Raw genomic sequence first — 17,529 nt, forward strand, 5'->3', positions numbered from 1 at the left:
CAGGCAAGAGTACTGGAGTGGGGTGCCATTGCCTTCTCTTGAAACCCATGCTGCTTCTTTCATGCTTATTTCCCCCAAGTTCTATCTCCTTTCTGGTGGGGTAGTGGGAATAAGCATGCAGTTGTCTTCCCCAGGCATTGTATCAAATATTCCAAACATTACTTGACCAGTTGCAGAAGTTTAGTAAGAAGAAATTTGGGAAGAAGTTTCTTACTAAATTCTTCTGCAACTGGTCAAGTAATGTTTGGAATATTTGATACAATGCCTGGGGAAGACAACTGCATGCTTATTCCCACTACCCCACCAGAAAGGAGATAGAACTTGGGGGAAGTAAGCATGAAAGAAATGCATGCTTTAGATTCATATTATGGTACCAAAATCTAAAGATAGCTCTGCACTGCCTCTGCGCTGGCCTCTGTTTCCTCCCTCTGACCTTCAGATTTCCACTTGTTTCCCTGCTATGTGAAAGTAAATATGGGCCCTTGAAATATTTTTACTCTGCCATTTGACCCTAAGACTTTGTGAATAGAGGGCGCTAGGGAGATATTTTAGTAGGAAAAGAGTTTTGCTTCATGGTTGCAGGGTTCTTGGGTCCCAGGCTCCTGCAGCATCCAGCCTGGGCAATGCCCAGCAGTCTGAGCATTCAACAGCCAGCAGTTGCCGCCAGTACACACCCCAGCATGTGCGTGTGCATGCACACACACACACACACACACACACACACATACACACATTCAGTGATTTTGTAGCCGAGTGCCTCCGTAGCTGAACACCTACCTCATCTCCAGGATGCAGGTCCCGCTGCTGATAGTCAGTGGCACTCTGCAGCCAGCTGTCTCCCTGACAGACCTTTGTGCGGTTCTGGCCGGAGGGCCGCCTGTGAGAGGCTTCCCCATGAACAGCTTTCTCTGACTTTCTGGAGGGTGGGTAGCCAGCAAGTCCTGACCGGGAGCGCCACATGGTGCCTCTGCTAGCCACGAGCCAGGGCAGCGGCCCCTCCCAGTGGAGCCTAGGTCTGAGCCTGGACTTTCCTTCTGGGCTGCTCCACCACAGTCTCAGGGGTGCTCACGGGTCCTTGCGCTGCTATTCCTTTATTCTTCAGAGTTCTTTCCAACTTTTACTACCCAGCCCCTCACATTCTGATCCCCTGGGGTAATTCATAACTTTTTGTATTAAACTTTCATTGTTCAGCTTAACGTGTGATTGTCCTCTCCCCAAGGGACATAGATTGTTACAGCCTTTCACTCTCCATGCAGCTAAGATGTGCTAAAGGCATGGGGTGCCATCTCCTTCTCCAGGGGATCTTCCTCACCCAGGGATCGAACCTGAGTTTCCTGCTCTGCAGGCAGATTCTTTAATGACTGAGGTACCAGGGATGCCCATCTATCAGCTAGGATGTGCTAAAGGAATCTGTCACCTAGGATGTACTTTAAAGAATCTGCCAACATGTGAAGAGAACAGTAACTACATTGCACTGATTCTGTAGAACACTTGATCTAGTTCAATACAGTTTTGTGGCTTGCATACTAGCCATAATTGACAAGATGCTAACAGGACAGATTTTTGAATGTATAATTCACAGAACTTTGTAAATCAGATATTTGTACAATGAAATAGATTAAAAGGTATGAAGATCACAGCTATAAACATCTAAGAATTCCTATTTAGCCAGTCAAATAATTCAAATATGGTTATTTTCTCTTGACATCTTGACAACAGAGAATATGAGTTGTTTGGGGGACTGTACCTTTGGGTCATTGTAGCAGTAGTTTTCTACTGGTCCACCTTTTCTCTCTCTATCCACTTGTTGTTTGTGTGGATCTGACCACCCCAAGCCTCCACTTCCCTCCACCCACATCAAGCCCCACTGTATGTATGACATGAGCCTGCGGATCAGTTCTCCCACCCTCTGACCATGAAAATTGGTGCCAAATGGGCAAGGCACACAGATCCATCCTATGAGTGTGAACCTGAGAACTTGGCTGGAATATCTTGCAAAGAGATACCTCTTTCTGTTAGGTTTGCTGAACTGCTAGGATATATCTGGATCTGCTAGTCCCCATTTAGGTTTCCCACAGGAAATACCGTCTGATAAAGAAATGGGAAAGCAGAACCAGAAGATGCAAAAAAACAAAAGAGAGAGAGAAAGAGATTTCTGATATCATTTGATGACCAGGATCTGGCATCTGGCTGCAGGTATCCAGAGTTTTCGGAAACAGGACACAATGAAAGCCCATAGGTCTAGACTGAGTTCTGTCACTTGTGGTCAACATAGTCTTTTTTTTTTTTTTCTTTTTCTTCTTTTTTCTTCTAATTGGAGGCTAATTACTTTACAATATTGTATTGCCTTTGCCATAAATCTTGCTGTTATTTACCACCAGCGATTTGTTTACTGGAGCCCTTAGGTCCTGAGCTTCCCCGGTGGCTCAGACAGTAAAGGCATCTGTTTGCAATGCGGGAGGCCCGGGTTCGATCCCTGGATGGCAAAGAGCCCCTGGAGAAGGAAATGGCAACCCATTCCAGTATTCTTGGATGGAGAATCCCATGGACAGAGGAACCTGGTAGGCTACAGTCCATGGGGTTGCAAAGAGTCGGACACGACTGAGCACTTCACTTAGGTCCTAGGCAGAAGTGAGTGAGATTCAGTCGGGTTTGTATTAAGCACCTGCTGTGTACACAGCTCTTTCTGTGCATCAGAGTGATCATCTGACAAGCGTTTCAAGGATGGCTTTAGCCATTACCAGAGCAGAGGCTTCCACCCTCAATGTTCAGTAACAAAGTGTCATTGCTCTGGGTCAGACAGGCTTTCTTGGTGTATTAGAAAAAAACACTTGGCAAAATGGCCAAACACACCTTTTCTGCTGCAAACCTTTTTTTTTTTCTTTTTGCGATATCTGATCTATTTTTTTCTCACTCTTTTACCAGTTGATGATGCTGGAAATATCGAGGTAGAAATAAACTACACAAATCCAGCCCCAAACAGGAAGCTAGTGAGAGGCTGTCTTCTGCTCCCCTGTGCCCCTCACCATGACATGGGCTTGATGCCCTCATATGATTGATTAAAGGATACTTTTAAAAATTTCACCACAGTCTTTGTTTCCAAGACCGCTTGTCACATGCCCCAGATCCGTGAGAGGTTTGTACAAAATATAAGGGCAAACGTTAAAAGAAATACAATAAATGCCGTGGTGACAAAAGCCAGGACACCGTGCGTTCTGCAGGCGCTGCCACTCTCCTCTGGGCCCGACTCATCTTCTCCAGCTGGAGTGGGACAGCCGGGCGGCCTGGCGCTTGTCAGCATCTGTCACACCCGTGATCTTTAAACACAGGCCTCTTTGTACTGACTTTCTTCCATGCAAAGTCTTTTTTGGAAATATGCCAAATAGACATTTACTCAAATAAATACAAAAGGTCAAGTTTTCAGTCCCTGCCTTCCATTTAAAGTAAAATATTTTTTCTTTATTTTATTTATGGAAGGGTTAAGTTCATTGTTTTTATCATGCCATACTAGGTTGCTTAGTTACAATCCATAACTAATGTCAGCTTTTTATAGTCTGATCTGTTTTCAGATGTTAAAATTTTCTTCTAGAGTCTTATTGGTTAAATTACTTTATTTATTTAGTACTTAAAATTCAAACTCAATGTCAATCTCTTTTAAAACTTTGTACTTCTTTTTAAATTTGTTTTGCCCTGAATTTTTTAAGAAGGAAAAAGTGGTGGTTAGAGTGGTGGTTATATGGCAAGCTGGGATTAAAGTAATGTTATTAATAAGCTCATCTTTGAAATGTATTATTTTAAATAAACCTGTCAAAAGATAGATTCCTGTAAAAATCACACCATAACACTGCTCATTGTGTTGCAATTGACTGTATGTTATCAGCAAACTGCCAGCTCCAAAGTGTTTAGTCTCTAAGTGATCTAATCATAAAGCCACATACATCAGGTGCTATGGATTGCCACTTTGTCCTAGAAGTTAACATTTATTTCTTGTTTTGAAATGAACATTAGACATTACAAAGCTAAACCCTGTTTTTCAAATATTCTGAAGTAATATAACTCAATACCTATCACTCATAAGTGGACAGGACAAATCTAAGCGGTTTACAGTCTCTTCTCTCTTCAAAGCGTTTCTTTGTTGACTGACCAAGTGTGGCCACTTTCGACAAGAACACCAAGATTTCTGTAATTCCTGAGGATATACCATTGACTAAATGGGTGCCTCCCCTCAAAGGCTTTAAAGGGAGAACTTCAGCAATATTTTCACCTGCTGGAAGTTTAAATGTTTGCAAATAGTTAAAAATGCAAGTATCTAACAAAACTGAGTTATGATTTTTCTACAGTTAGCTACACATTGTTATTTAGAGCATATTAATTTTAATCCAAAGCTTTTTATTTCCAAAAGGATTTGGAAGTGTTCACAATAAAATATATGCCTTTACAAAAAGGTCCTACTGTATAGCATAGAATATCTTGTGATAACCTATAATAGAAAAGAATCTGAAAAATTATATATATACATATATGTATAGCTGAATCACTTTGCTGTACACCTGAAACATTGTAAATCATCTGTATTTCAATTAAAAAATAAAAATAAAATCCATTCATATCATATACAAAAAAATTAAAAATATGTGCCATTAAAATTATCAGGATAAAACATCATAGTACAAGTAAGGAGATACTATTATAATGTACCAGGGAAAAAAAAGGCTAAGAACAACTAGTATAAACTTTTCCAGGCAAGGCAGAAAACAAAGCATAATATATTATGTAAGGATCAGCCAACAAAAGGAAGTATAATCAATCAAAAGATACAAACATTTTCTGAGCACTAATCTCTAAAGAGTGATCATTCAAAGTCTATAGGATGAAAAATTAAGTATATTACAATCTATAAAATTTTTTTAAATACCAAAAATCTATCCTCTGACCAGCTTTTACTCGTTAAATATCAGTGATAGCCAAAGAATAAATATCAAGCCTTCCTCTTGTGAAAAACATGTTTTTGAAACACTAACATATATTTTTAGGTGAATGAAAAGATCAGGATAAAGTGGTTTTCAAGTTGTTCTGGGTGGAGCTCTAGAAATGTCTTACTGGGGCCTCCAGGCTGAGCTGTTGTGCTCCACAGAACTGCCCCTCCCCATCCCATTTCCACAAAAGCAGCTCTGGGTTTATAGGTGCAAGTCTTCCACAGGAGATCCCACTGGAGGCACAGTTTCCAAGCTAAACGGGGACCATCAGGATGGTTCCTCTATGCAAATCCGACTCTAGTTCAGGAGGCCTTTGTGCAGCGTTTCTCTTCAGCATCACTTACTAACTCTTATGACAACCCTGAGAAAGTCATTATTATATCTCTCTTACCAACAAGAGGAAACTAAGACTTAAAGAAAGGCATTTGATGAGTGAAGAAGAGGTGAGGTTCTTAAAAGGCCGATCACCGAGATTTTTAAGTCATGAGGGAGTATGGCAGGCATGGTTGTAGAGGGTGATGGTCTTCAAGAAAGAAAGGCCCCTTGTTATCCAGGAGCAGACAGTTGGATCTGTGGGGAAATTCAGCCAGAGATTTCTAGGAAAGAGAGAGGGTTGATCTGTTCTCCACCCAAGACCAAGGGCACAAGAAGCAAGGGAGGAAACATGCCTCAGGGACGAACCAGCCATCAGGGAAGGATTAAGAAAATGTTCAGGAAGTGGGCTGAGGCCATGGATTTGCACCAATGACTAGTCATGAGCTCCAGGGGGCATGGTCTGAGGGCCTTAGATATGGAGGGGAGGTGGGAGATGGAGTCAGAAATGGGAACGGAGAGCCACGGGAGCTTTCACCTGTAGGTAACACAAACAGAAATATGGGACTTAGTGAGATTTTTCTTCACGTGTCCATCAAAGAGCTGGGTATTTAGAAAGACAGAGTTCTTAACGAGAATCCAATGATTAGGGCTTCCACTTAACCCCTGTCGATAGCGCAGGGGTCAATGTAGGAGTCAGTTTGCACTGAGCACCCAAATTCACCCTTAAATTCTGCAAATGAGGTGCCAAGTTGGCAGAGGGGTCATCTCATTCAACAGTTCTACATCCATTCCAGGATGCAGGCTCTGCGCTATGCCACCATGCAGTTCTCCAACACTGGAAGGATAATTTAATCCTGCTCACCCACCTGGAGACAGCATCAGGTCCCACAGGTTAAGACCTCAGGCCTAAGAGACTCCCCTGCCACCCCGCTTCAGATGCCAACCTCACGTACAGGTTTTCACTGTGTTCTTGACCAATCCAGCTACAGATTGGAGATTCTGAGGTCCTCCTCTCTTTGGGTTTTATTTACAATAGCAGCTCACAGAACTCAGAGAAATATTTTACTGACTAGATTACTGGCTTATTGTAAAAGGATATAACTCAGGAAGAGTCAGATGGACGTGATGCACAGGGAACAATATGGTAAAAGGCACGAAGCTTCCATATACTCTCCAGGTTACAACTCCCCCCAAACCTCCACATGTTTCCCAACCCGGAATCTCTCCAAACTCTGTCCTTTTGAATTTTTATGGAGATGTCATGACTTAGGCACAGTTGATTAGATCACTGGCCATGGGCCAGGATTCAACCTCCACCCAGAGGTTAGGGGTGGGGGGGTGTGACAGAAGATTCCAACTCTCTGGTCACATGGTTGGTTCCCCTGGTAACCATTCTGCATCTCTGGACACTTTTCAAAAGTCTCCTCCTCAAAATAAGTTCAGCTCTAGTTGAGAGGGGTCTGTTATAAATACCAAAACACTTTTATTTCTCTTATCACTTAGGAAGTTCCGTGGCTTTTAAAACCTCACTGTGAGAAATGAGGATGAAGACAAAATACATATTTCATATTATAGATCATGTTATCACACACCCTAAGGGTAAGGGCCTCCCATCTGACACTTTCTAGTGGAGGTATGGAGGCCAGATGGAGATGTCCTTACTTGGAGTTTTAAAAGGGCTTCTTCTTGACATCTGCCAGGGAAAGCAGTTTTTGAGTTTATAGATCCAGCTGGCAAGGCAGCCCTATCCAAAAATTCCCCAAAAGCAGATTCCTGTTGGTCCAGTTTGAGCTTGGGTCTAATGGTTTGTGACCAGGGCCTCTGTGATTCCAAGAGCCATTCCATGGATGAGCCATTCCATGGATGAGCCATTCCATGGATGAGCCATTCCATGGATGTGGCAGAGGGGGAAACGTGGACCTCCTTGTATACTGTAGATCCCCTCCTTGTGAAGACCCCTAGTTGCTGTCCTTTGGGAGTTTGATCAAAATAGAGTTTCAAAAGGTCTTAAATGTCAAGGCTGAGATCTGTCAACATAGGTGACAGAGATAGGGAATGGCAAATGGCAATGTTTACATACATGTGTGTGTGTAAACAGCTTTCTGCCCTCTACTTGATCGAGAGATTTTGGGCTGAATGTTCAGGCTCTCTCCATTCCACATTATCCAGAGAGGGATATTTTATTGCTAAAGAAAAATGTTGCCTTTTGGGGTGCAGAATTAAGAGAGAGGAGACTAGTAAGTGACCTAAATCTGCTGGTGAACTAGGAGCTTTGAAGGAAAAGAAATACGTGGAGTAGGTAAAGTATCGTTGTTGTTGTTCAGTTGCCAAGTCATGTCTGACTCCTTGTGACTCCATGAACTGCAGTTTGCCAGGCTTCCCTGTCCTTTACCATCTCCTGGAGTTTGCTTAAACTCATGTTCATTGAGTTGGTGATACCATCCAACCATCTCATCCTCTGTCATCCCCTTCTCCCCTGCGTTCAATCTTTCTCAGCATCAGGGCCTTTTCTAATGAATTGGCTCCTCACATCAGGTGGCCAAAGTGTTGGAGCTTCTGCATCAGTCTTTCCAATGTATCTTCAGGGTTTACATCATTTGGGATTGACTACTTTGATCTCCTTGCCATCTGAGGGACTTTCAAGAGTCTTCTCCAGCACCACAACTCGAAAGCATCAAATTTTCAGTGCTCAGCCTTCTTTATCATCCAACTCTCACGTTCATACATGACTACTGGAAAAATCATAGCTTTAACTATACAGACCTTTGTTGGTAAAGTGATATATATGGGAGAGGAAAACGGGATTTCAAAAGGCATTTATGAGGACCACATATCATTTGATTATGTTTAGCAACCAAAACAAAATAATTTCAATCATTTTAAAAGTGCTCTCAGCCAGTGGAATGTGTTCCTTCTCGTAACACCAGGCTCAGACCCAGCCACATGGGTGGAGGTTCAGGGCTGGGCTCCTTTAAACAGGGGCCTTGTGCTGTGGCCACTGGAAGCCCAGGCAGAGATATCTTATTCAGATGGAAATACAGAGGTCGAGTTCAAATGAGGGGTCTTGCTGGAGTAATACATTTGGAATTTATATAAATAGAATTTAAAAGTAAACCTTGAGACTGAATTAGTTATGCACATAGAGAGGGGAAACCAGACTGAGAGAGGCCAAGTCTCATAAAAGACTCATAATTGAGAAGCACAGAATGAAGGGGAAAACATAGAAAAGTGGAAATATGAAGAACTAGGAGTCTCATGATGACAGAAGTTGGAGGCAAACACCCAGGAACAAGGAAGAATACATATAATATGAGTTTCAAAGAACTCGAGAAGTTCCTGGTTCAGCTTCCTGTATGGAAAACACCCCCTGAAGCGTCTTCGGCAAGTGTCCTTCTGACCTCTAGGTGAACATTTCGTCTCCTAGGAGCTTCTCTCAACAGCGTGGTTACTGCTGAACCACGCAATAGACTGACTCAATGGTGATGATACTGCCACCAATAGGGGGCAAATTAATTATTAGGAGGAAGCAGAAAAATCTTCCTTCATGAATCTGTGGTGTGGAAGTGTCGTTGTTGGGGTTATGATATGGTGGGCAGTGATTGGGGAAAAATAAATCTCGAAAGTCTCCTTGATGCAAAATAGTTGAGAAGCACAGTTTCTACTAATCTGCAACTTAAATCCTAGTGGATTAAAGGAACAACATGTCTGTGGTTTGAGTGCTTCATTGAAAAATGAAGGCTGTGACAGTAGTGGTGTCAGGAGTGTCTGCTCACTCAGTTACTCTTGGACACAGACTGACAAGTCTCAGAATTTTGAAACTGATGCCGCTATGGGTCACTTCCTCAATGGGGAGAAAACAGACTGGAGAATTGTTGGCATTTATTGCCTTAGCCTGGAGGTCTTGGCATCTCTTCTGCTCACATTTCATTGGCTAGAAGAAGACACAGGCACTGTCTAAATGCAGAAGGACCAGTAAACACATCTAGGGAGGAACTAAATATTTGACCAGATCACTAAGTCTGCCGCAGAGCCATCTGTAAGGACCCCTCAGCTGCTCTTGTTTGGCATCTTTGAGCAACATATTACCACTATATTCTGTTGTTTTTGTTGTTGTTCAGTTTCGAAGTCATATTCGACTCCTTGCAACCCCATGGACTGCAGCAAGCCAGGCTCTTCTGTCTTCCACTACCTCCCAGAGTTTGCTCAAATTCATGTCCCTTGAGTCAGCGGTGCTGTCTAACCATCTCATCCTCTGCCACCTTATTCTCTTTTTGTCTTCCATCTTTCCAAGCATCATGCTCTTTTCAAATGAATTGACTCTTCGCATTAGGTGGCAAAAGTATCAGAGCTTCAGCTTCAGCACCAGTGCCTCCAATGAATATTCAGGATTGACTCTCACCATCTCCTGCTTGACTGGATCCAATATACTTTGATTCGTGGACCTAATATTTCAGGTTCCTATGCAATATTGTTCCTTACAGCATCAGACTTTACTTTCACCACCAGACAACTACATAACTGAGCATCAATTTTGTCCTAGCCCAGTTGCTTCATTCTTTCTGGAGCTTTTAGTAATTGTCCTCTACTCTTTCCCAGTAGCATATGGAACACCTTCCAATCTGGGGGGCTCATCTTCCAGTGTCATATCTTTTTATATTTTCTTTGCCTTTTCATTCTGTTCATGAGGTTCTCATGGCAAGAATCCCAGAGTGGTTTGCCATTTCCTCCAGTGGACCACATTTTGTCAGAACTCTTCACTGTGACCCATGCATCTTGGACAACCCTGCATAGCATGGCTCACAGCTTCATTCAGTTATGCAAGCCCCTTCACCATGACAAAGCTGTGATCCATGAAGCGTTAGTCACTCAGTAGTGTCTCACTCCATAGCTTGTAGCCCACCAGGCTCCTCTGTCCATGGAATTCTCCAGGGAAGAATATTGGATTGGGTCTCCAGGGGATCTTCCTGACCCAAAGACTGAACCCACATCTCATGTCTCCTGCATTGGCAGGCAGGTTCTTTATCACTAGCACCACTTGAGTGATCCATGAAGGGGGTCACTATAGTTCCCTCTTCTGAAAATGAGAAAGTTAATTATCTCTAAATTCTCCTCACCATTTCTGGCATGAGAAATTTAGCAACACACTTATCAGCTCTTTCGTCCTCATTACTCTATAATTTGTCGATGACTATTTAAAAACATCCAATAGGATTTCAACACTTAGTGGAAGTACATGTGGCAGTGAAACCAGACCTAAGTAGATTTTCGATACAGTATATTTGTTTTTACCTTGCAACACCATTCTGTGCACTGATAAACCCTGGGCTATTTTTTTTTTTACACCCTTTGCAGTAAAAGAAAGAAAGTCTCTTCTTTCCTTGTTTTATCAAGGATTAGAAACTGATGGATAAAATTAGTCAATGTGTTGTCCAAACAATACACCTTCAATAATAGATTTTTGAAATTTGTTTGTTTGTTCTTTTGTGTAAGAAAAGTTGAAAACACAATGAAGGAGACTATAAGCAAGGTGAAAAGACAGCTTCCAAAATGGGAGAAACTAATAGCAAACGAAGCATAATGTCTAATCAAGGAGGTGAAAATCCAGTGACTGAGGTTCTCAGAAACTTTTATTCTCAAGTTTCCTCTTGATTTTAGTGACAAATATGATTGCACTTCCTGTCCTATTTATACCTGTTTGGTATAGAAACTTCTTTCTAAGAAAGGATTTTAAAGCTCTTTTCTGGCTTTAAAACTATCTGAGACCACTGAAAATTTGTAAGCCCCTTTTCAAAGCAAACAGAAATCATCCTCTATATTTTCTCCTACTACATATGACAGAAATTACAACTCACCCAGTAAAAATGATCAGTTTGAAACATAGTCAGTTGATGAAAAAAGCAAATGATGAGAATGTATACTTATGAAATAGAAGATAATAGATTTTTTTAAAGGGCAGAGTCAACCATGATTGGACAATCAAACTTGAGTAGCTATAAAACTGGCTAAAATTGCTATAGAAGCATTCCTCATCTTCCTTACCTTAAAGGAAAAAGCCTCAGAGCAACCCAGGCTTCTGGAGAGTAAGAAGGAAATCAAGATAGGGGAGAACCAGATAAGCAAGACCCAAAATCCTGGGTGTCTGACTGATCTCTGAACCACACATTCAGAGGACAAACAGAAAATAGCTTGTAACTCACACTGAACTGTAAACCACTATAGACATGCCAATGTGCAGCTAGAGTCTAGCCATATCAGTTGCCTACTAAAATAGAAACTTTAACACTCTTTGAAGCAATATAAGAGAATCCAGAGTCTTCACAACGTAATATTCACAATACCCATGATACAATCCAAACCTATGAAACATACAGAATCAAGAAAGTGGGATCCTTTTCCAAGGGAAAAGATGATCAAGAAATGCCAACTCTGAGATTACCCAGATGTTGAAATTATCAGATAAGGATTACAAAACAGCTTTTACAATTTTTCTCACTGAGATGAAGGAACACATTCTCATAAGGGAAAAATAGAAGAGTTAAAAAGAGATTTGGAGAGCGTAGAAAAATATCTAAATGGAAATTTTAAGACTGAAAAACGAAATAGCTTAAATTTAAAACAAAGTTGATGATCTTTGAGAGCATAATGGAAACAATGTGGAAAGAGTCAGTGAATTTGAAGATCCATCAATAATAACCATTCAGTTCGAAAACGAAGAGGAAGAGGGTGGGGGAGAGGAGATGAAGGTGGGGAGGCAGAGGAGAAGGGAATGTGGAAGAAGTACAGGAGGAGAGAAAACAGAGAAAGACATTACACTAAACAAAAGCAGAGCTTTAGGGATCTGCAAGAGAATTTCTAAAGATCTATAGATATATATCATTGGTTGGGAGTCCCAGAAGAAGAGGAGATAGAAGATAAGGCTGGAAAAAACATTTGTAGAAATCATGCCTGATAGCATTTTTTAAATTGGTGAAAACCATAAACTTACATATTCTAGAAGCTCAGTAAATTCCAAACAGGCTTAGTTTGGCCAAACAAGGCCAAACTGCTAAAAAACAAAGATGACAAGAAAATATTGAAAATGGCCAGAGGAAAATAACACATTCAGATCAGTTCAGTTCAGTCGCTCATTCATGTCCGACTCTTTGCGACCCCATGAATCGCAGAACACCAGGCCTCCCTGTTCATCACCATCTCCTGAAGTTCACTCAGACTTATGTCCATCGAGTCCGTGATGCCATCCAGCCATCTCATCCTTGGTCGTCCCTTTCTCCTCCTGCCCCCAATCCCTCCCAGCATCAGAGTCTTTTCCAATGAGTCAACTCTCTGCATGAGGAGGACAAAGTACTGGAGTTTCAGCTTTAGCATCATTCCTTCCAAAGAAATCCCAGGGTTAATCTCCTTCAGAATGGACTCATTGGATCTCCTTGCAGCAGTTCAAGGGACTCTCAAGAGTCTTCTCCAACACCACAGTTCAAACACGTCAATTCTTCAGTGCTCAGCCTTCTTCAGAGTCCAACTCTCACATCCATACATGACCACAGGAAAACCATAGCCTTGACTAGACGGACCTTAGTCAGCAAAGTAATGTCTCTGCTTTTGAATATGCTGTCTAGGTTGGTCATAACTTTTCTGGCAAGGAGTAAGCATCTTTTAATTTCATGGCTGCAGTCACCATCTGCAGTGATTTTGGAGCCCAGAAAAATAAAGACTGATGCTGTTTCCACTGTTTCCCCATCTATTTCCCATGAAGTGACGGGACCAGATGCCATGATCTTTGTTTTCTGAATATTGAGCTTTAAGCCAACTTTTTCACTCTCCTCTTTCACTTTCATCAAGAGGCTTTTAGCTCCTCTTCACTTTCTGCCATAAGGGTGGTGTCATCTGCCTATCTGAGGTTATTGATATTTCTCCCGGCAATCTTGATTCCAGCTTGTGTTTCTTCCAGTCCAGCACGTCTCATGATGTACTCTGCATAGAAGTTAAATAAGCAGGGTGACAATATACAGCCTTGACATACACCTTTTCCTATTTGGAACCAGAATATGCAGAGTACTTCTATGCAGAGTACATCATGAGAAACGCTGGACTGGAAGAAGCACAAGCTGGGATTAAGATTGCCAGGAGAAATATCAAGAACCTCAGATATGCAGATGACACCACCCTTATGGCAGAAAGTGAAGAGGAACTAAAAAGCCTCTTGATGAAAGTGAAAATGAAGAGTGAAAAAGTTGGCTTAAAGCTCAACATTCAGAAAACGAAGATCATGGCATCTGGTCCCATTGCTTCATGGCAAATAGATGGGGAAACAGTGGAAACAGTATCAGACTTTATTTTTGGGCTCCAAAATCACTGCAGATGGTGACTGCAGCCATGAAATTAAAAGATGCTTACTTCTTGGAAGAAATGCTATGACCAATCTAGATAGCATATTGAAAAGCAGAGACATTACTTTGCCAACAAAGGAAAGTCTAGTCAAGGCTATGGTTTTCCTGTGGTCATGTATAGATGTGGGAGTTGGACTGTGAAGAAAGCTGAATGCCAAAGAATTGATGCTTCTGAACTGTGGTGTTGGAGAAGACTCTTGAGAGTCCCTTGAACTGCTGCAAGGAGATCCAACCAGTCCATTCTGAAGGAGATCAGCCCTGGGATTTCTTTGGAAGGACTGATGCTAAAGCTGAAACTCCAGTACTTTGTCCACCTCATGCGAAGAGTTGACTCATTGGCAAAGACTCTGATGCTGGGAGGGATTGGGGGCAGGAGGAGAAGGGGACGACCGAGGATGAGATGGCTGGATGGCATCACAGACTCGATGGACATGAGTCTGAGTGAACTCCGGGAGTTGGTGATGGACAGGGAGGCCTGGTGTGCTGCGATTCATGGGGTCTCAAAGAGTCAGACACGACTAAGCGACTGAACTGAACTGAACTGAACCATGCATTTCTTTTTATAATGGCCATAAACTAAATAAGTTAATTTTTAAAATTAATTTATTGTTAATGAAGAAATGAAAACATGATAGCAAAATACTTTTTATTAAGATTGAGAGCAAATAGAAGCAAAAAATTGGGAGGCATATTTTAAGAAGAGGAGTGCTCTCACAAATCAGAAGTATCTACAAATAAGTGTAGCAGAGCATGGAGGAGCGCTGTTCTTTTTCCTTACAGCCCTTTCCTTTTACCCTGAACTCTGCATTCCTAGACAGCAGCTACTCAAAATGTGAAATAAAGTCATGCTGATACACAAACAGGTACAAAGGTTTTCCATCAGCCTGTGTCAAATTTCCTCTTAGCTTAAGATGAAGAGGTCCCACGCTTTCTTTCAAAGAAGGGCAATAATGCTGCAAAATGGATCATTTGAGAATACAAACTATGGCATGAAATAGGAGCTCAGTAGATATACTTTTAGTAAACAAGTGCGTATATGAATGAAGACAGGATAGCTTTCCAGTATCGCTTACCATATGCTCTACTGATAGCTGTATATTCCAGCACAACATGTCTGGTCTACCTTTCAAGCTCTTTAAATGTGTGATGATCGTGGTCAAGATCAGTCTATCAGTTTATAGTTCCTTGTAAAGCATCTCATTACTCCCTAGGCTTTACACTTCAGTGATATCATGACACCTGTGTGTATACTGAGGGAACTGCAGCACCATCAACATTGATTTGGAAATTCTGAAAAAGATTCTAGCTTCTCAGCAGTTTCCAAAACTGAAATATAAGGTCCAGCAACAGGTCCAACTAGGCTCCCACAAAACATCAGGCATCAGGAGAGTTCGCATTTTGAAGTATCTAAGTATCTCCTCTTCAGGTTTTACCATTTTATATATAAAATGGAAGTATAAGTCAGTGATAGGAAATTTAAAACCTGACATCCAAGAAATAATGAAAAGCTCATGAAATTGTTGAATATTGTGTTTATAAATAATCATAAATATCTATACATTTAAGGAAATGAAGTGCTTTTAACTGCATTATTTTCAGTTTTATCTAGGAACTAGGCATTCTGAAAATCCCCTGTAAGCATGTATTTGTGAGTTTTCCCAAAATGATCTATTTTTGTGACATTATTTTCTGTCAAAACTTAAAACAGTTGGTGCTGTTGCCACTAGCAACAAAACGAATACATAACTCAAGCCATACCCAAATGACAAATCTGACGAAATGATGGGTCACTCTTATGATCTAGGAATCCTCCTTTAAGATTCAAAGCTATGAAGACCAAACCAATCTGAGGCCATAGCCTGGCTTCTGCAAGGATTTAATGGTAAATCTCATGGGGATGGATCTACCTCAAAGAGGAAAGAAACCAAATATGGTTCTGAATTGTTATAATATCAAGAGATTTTTGGTTGCATAACTAGAAAGTTAAAAACAAAAACTGAGGCCTAGGTCCCATTCCTAGGTTTCTTGGTGTGCAGAATGCCAGGTCATGAGGACTTTTAAAGATTCTTAGATGGTTCTGATGTGCAGCCAAATCTGGGACTCCTGACCTGAATGCCCTGAAATCTTCCTGCCCAACAGCTGACTTTTCTGGCATGAACACAAAGGAAATCTGCTTTTTCTAAGACTTATATGTACTTGTTCAACTAGCAAGAAAGAAAGGGTGACTCAAGTTTGGGGATAAACCACAAGATTCTATAAGGGTTGGAAAAAAGAAAGTCAATGAAAAGTTTAAGAAATTATGTTTTCCCTTATAAAGAGCACAAAACCTCAACTTGACATATACACAACTCATATCTAAGCTAAAAACTTTAAACTTTACTATTTTAAGTTACAATAAAAAATCAAAATATCTTATATGAATATATGATAAATATGTGTGGAAACATCTTCTAACACAGTCTATCCTCATACAATAACACTTAGAAATTATTCTCAGACTTTTGAGAAGTAGATTTTTATTTTCTTATATATATGTTTGTGTTTAATATAACAGTCATGTGCACACAAGACATAAAAGTTTTGAAATAACCTAGAACTGATATACTGCATTTTATCATTATCAAATTTTTTCAAACATTCATTAAAGTTCAAATAATAACTTTTAAAATATAAGCATCACTTAGATTTAGCATACATTTTTACTTAATAAGCCTTAGTTTTAGAGTAGTTTTGAGTTCACAGCAAAACTTAGCAGAAAGTGCAGTTTTTGTAAACACCATATTCCCACCACCAACAAGCTCCATCAGGTGGTATGTTTATTACAACTGATGAACCCACATGGATGCATCATTGTCACTCAGGGTCTAGATTTCACATTAGATTTAACTCTGCATTGTACATTCTTAAAATATCATTAGTATTATTTTGCCATTCACACACACACACACACAGAGCCACCTATTTCTGTCACAGTCTTTGTAGAGGTAAACAACATTTTAAGATTGATAGGTGGCCTTTTACCCCATTTTTTTTAATTTGCTACATCTATATACATGTGCAGTAATATGTGTTTTGATTTCTTAAAATTTCAGTTGGTTTTCTAAACTAAATGTATTTAAATTTGGCATAAAGGAAATCGTATGACATATAATCTTGTAACTTGCTTCTTTCTATCTAATATATTTTTGTGATAAATTCATGCTGATAAATGTAAATCTGGTTTATTGATTGAAACTGCCATGACATATTCAATTCTCTGACCATATCAATATTTATTGAATTTTCTGCTGATGGATATTTATATTTTGTGCTTTTTGCATTTATAAACACTACTATAAACATATAAAAAATACAAAAACTATTTCTTGTGCATACATATGCTCATGTGCCAGAATTTCACTAGGTTATGTACATCTAAAACAGAATTTTGAGGTTTTTAAGGTATTAACATCTTCAGTTTTACTGAATATAGGTAGGCAAATTGTTCTTCAATGTGGTTATACCAGTTTATGCTTTCATTAACTGTTGGGATTATTGAACTTTTAATTTTGGTCTTTCTGATAATTTAAAAAGTAAAACTTGTTTTAACTTGTATATTTCTAGAAGCTAAGCTGAACATCTTTGCTCATGATTACTATCCATTCGGGTGTCTTCTTCCAAGAGCTGCCTGTTGACTTTTGCTCATTTTTCAGTTAGATTCTGCATATATATATATCACATATATATACAATTGGGCTTCCCTGGTGGCTCAGATGATAAAGATATGTCCACAGTGCAAGAGTCCTGGGTTTGATCCCTGGTCAGGAAGATCCCCTAGAGAAGGGAATGGCAACCCACTCCAGTATTCTTGCCTG

The sequence above is a fragment of the Ovis aries genome, chromosome 9 (genome assembly GCF_016772045.2).
Source record: "Ovis aries strain OAR_USU_Benz2616 breed Rambouillet chromosome 9, ARS-UI_Ramb_v3.0, whole genome shotgun sequence".
Classification (NCBI taxonomy): Eukaryota; Metazoa; Chordata; class Mammalia; order Artiodactyla; family Bovidae; genus Ovis; species Ovis aries.